The sequence below is a fragment of the Orycteropus afer genome, unplaced genomic scaffold (assembly GCF_000298275.1).
Source record: "Orycteropus afer afer isolate SDZICR_OR568_19922 unplaced genomic scaffold, OryAfe1.0 scaffold00262, whole genome shotgun sequence".
NCBI lineage: Eukaryota > Metazoa > Chordata > Mammalia > Tubulidentata > Orycteropodidae > Orycteropus > Orycteropus afer.
The window spans coordinates 4869697-4873631 of record NW_006921849.1 but is presented as its reverse complement, the minus strand read 5'-3'; positions in this window follow the sequence as shown (position 1 = coordinate 4873631).

Below are 3935 nucleotides of genomic sequence, written 5' to 3'. Positions count from 1 at the left end.
AATGGCTGGTCAAATGGTATGTCTAATTCCAACTTTTTTTTTTTTTTTTTTTTAATACCAAATGATTTTGAGTTTTGTTCCACATTATTCTCCCTCTCTATGCAGGATCTCCTACTTCCAAGTGGATGACAGTGGTAGCTGGGCACCATCTAGTTCTTCTGATCTCATAGTTGTATAGGTTGCTGATCGGATGATGTACCAGTCACTAGGACTGATTGTATACTTTATGACTCTTAAGAAAATGTTTCTTTCTTCTAACACTATAGACCTTTTAACATGGTGGGATCTGTATTCTTTTTATGGGAAGACTGTATCTTATTGAAATATTAGCTAATTGAAGTTTGGTCTCCCTTATGACTCTACTTATATATTTGGTTAGAACATACAAGACCACTCACTGATATCTGCCACTGATAGACTTTCTCCAACTGCCATACTTAACTAATTGTAAAACAAATTCTCAATTACTGTCCCTTATTCATCACAGCAGGTTCCTAAGAGGTTATGTTCATATATGTGCACACATACACACATGCAGAAACACACACAAGTATTATGTTACTAATTCATAAAATCTTCCATTCTACTCTCATCCTCCCTTTTTCTGTTTCTTCTTTCTTAGCACTGAGCACTGAGGCTGAAACATAATAATAATAATAATAATAATAATAAACAGTTGCCAGTCACATTCATTCTGATTCATAGCAACTCTGTATGTGTGAGAGTAGACCTGTGCTCTGTAGGATTTTCAATGAATAATTTTTCAGTTATAGATCATCATGCCTTTCTTCTCAGGCATCTCTGGTTGGACTGGAACCTCCAACATCTCAGCTTAACAGCTGAGCATGTTAACCATTTGCACCATCCAGAGACTCCTACATCATATTGTTGTTAATTGCCCTCCAGTCAAGTCAGACTCATGGTGGCCCCATGTGTGCAGAGCAGAACTGTTCCATAGAGTTTCCAAGGTTGTGATGTTTTGGAAGCAGACCATCAGTCCTGTCTTCTGAGGCTCCTCTGGGTGTGTTTGAACTGCTGTCCTTTTGGTTAGTAATTGAGAGTTTAACCATTTATTTGCATTACCCAGAGACCTTCTACACATAATGCAACCTCACTGCCATTGACTCAATTCCAACTCATAGCTACCACCATTGGGCTTCCAAGGCTGTAAATCTTTGGAAGTAGATTGCCTCACCTTCCTCCCATGGAGCAGGTGATGGGTTTGAATCACCTGCCTTTTAATTAGCAGCCCAATGTCTTAACCACAGCACCAGTAGAGCTCATTTTCTACACATAATAAGTACCCAATGGGTCAAAGAAAGAGGGGAAGGCCCTCAAAGAGATGGATTGACAGTGGTTGCAATGAGGGGCTCAAGTATAGCAAGCATAATGGAGCTGATGTGGGACAGGGCTGTGTATCATTCTGTTGTGAACAGGGTCTCTATGAGTTGGACTCAACTCTCCTGCACCTAACAAGTATTTCTTAACTGACTGACTTACCAGGAAAATTCCCAAAAGAACAAAATTATTTTATTTTGTTTATCCTAACAAAAAAAAAAACCACATGTGAATATTTCAACACACAAAAGCACCTTTGCAAGTCCAGTGGTCACTGCAATCCCAAATCAACACCTTCATGCCATTTATAACCTGGAAAACTTGATAGCACAAAGCTGATTCTGTTAAGATGGCTACAGAGAAAGAAATTGCAATCACTGTGAAAACTTTAACTTAGGATATCCAGATTTGAGGATAATTAAAATCACAGTTTGAATGCTGCAGGAATACTATTTGAATTTAATTTACTATTGTGTGCAACGTAAGGGCTGATTACTTTCCCTCCAGCATTTTGGACTTTGATATAATTTTCTTTTTGTGAGTAAAATTTACTTGAGTGTCAATATTTTGCAATTCAAAATACCAATTAACTTTATGACCCCCCCCAATGAAAGCAACATTCAACAAAATTGTAAATGTTCTGTTGTTTTGCTTCTGTCAAACATTTTACTCTTGAGTTTTATTGTAGAAATGTGTTATCTGTCTGGTTCGGGAAAATTCAGAGTGTTCCAAAGGCCAAAATCTTAATTGCCAAGTGGATACATATAATGTTGTTTTGACCCTTAAACCCCTCCTCCTGTTTACCCAAGAAGGCAATGTGGCTTATTCAAAAGAACATATGGTCTAGAGGTCCTGGGTTTGGAACGCACTCTCTGTGTTACATTGGGCAAGGGGTTTTAACTTCTCTTAGTTCCTCTAAAATGATGATGATGATAATGATAATAATTGAGGGCTTGTTATATGTCAAGTACTGTTCTAAGTATTTTCCAAAAATTACCTCACTTGATAATTGAGCAACATCCCATATTTTCATTCTGAAGATAAGGAAAAGGAAGCTTAAAGAGATGACATAACATGCACAGGTTCACACAGCTAATTTAGAGCAAAATCTCAATCCAAACTCATTCAATAGATTTCCAGCCCAATGCTCTTAACTCCTATTCTACTCTGCCTGTTTCATATAAATTTCACTTGATTTTTACATTCATGTATTCAACATGTTTATCGAACTCCTACAGTAAGCTGGAAATTGAAAGTAAACAAAAGAAATATGATCTGTAATCCCATAAAGCTAACGTGAGGATTAAATGAGATTGCACACATAGAACACCTGAAACATAGAGAACCTTTAATTATTCTTTATTTTCTCTTTCCTGACGGATGTATCAAACACAGGAAGATGGTCAAGAGGGGTAAAATAAAACTCTGTTCCAGCTCAAAAAGCATGGATCTAATCTCAACTTTGCCAAAATAAATAAAATAAAAACACGTATTACCATTGAGTCAATTCCTATTCATGATTATCTCACATGTTAAACAGTAGAACTTTTCCATCGGGTTTTCCTGACTGTAATCATTTTATAAGCAGCTTGACAACCCTTTCTCCATAGCACTTCTGGGTGGGTTTGAAATGCCAACCTTTTGGTTTGTAGTTGAGCACAACCATTTGTGCCATGCCATCAATTTGATTTAGATCAAGTCAGTTAACTTAAACCCCCCATTCATGAAGTTGTTGTTTTTATGTACTGTCGAGTCAGACCCCATTCATAGCGAGCCCTTCTTGGGTTTCCAAGGCGATATCACTACGAAGTAGATTGCCCAACCTTCCTTCCATTCATGAAGTTAGGAAGGCTAAATTAGAACTCGTGAATATAGTATGTGGCACTCAATTGAGTACACAAACAAAATTAATCTCTGACTCGCTAATCCCTTTTCTTCTACTTTCTTGTCACCACCATATTTTGTATTTCAACTCATCAACTGTAAATGCATATCTGAAGTCATGTATTTAATTTTTGATGTCATGGAGACAAATTGTAGGATATTCAGGATGAAGAGCTGGAAGGAGAAGTGTCTGAAACCATATCAATAGTACTGGTACTAAACTAACACTAACACAATCAATAATATCAATAGTTGTTTAGAGTCTACTATAAGGAGCTCTGGTGGCACAATAGTTAAGCACTTGGCTACTACTGAAAGCTTGGCAGTTTGAACCCCCGAGTGGTTCCATGAAAGAAAAACATGGTGATCTGCTTCCACAAATACAGACACTATGGGGCACACTCACGTGCCACATTAGATTCAATAACAACTAACAACAAGAAAAACAGAGTCCTTTATATTTTCAGTAATGTTTATAACATCTCTGGAAAATAATATTACCTTTCCCATGTTATATATGAATGAATCAAAGCTTGGTGAAGTTTACAAAGTTGGAAATAATGGAACCAAGAATCTGGTTTACTCGAAAGCTTGATATTTTTCCATCATGCCATGTATGCCACAGGACTGCCATTGGAGGAATTTCTGAAGATATGGGGCTAGAGAAGTCATAAATACTATCTTGCAATATTAGAAAGTCCTGCAAGTGGAAG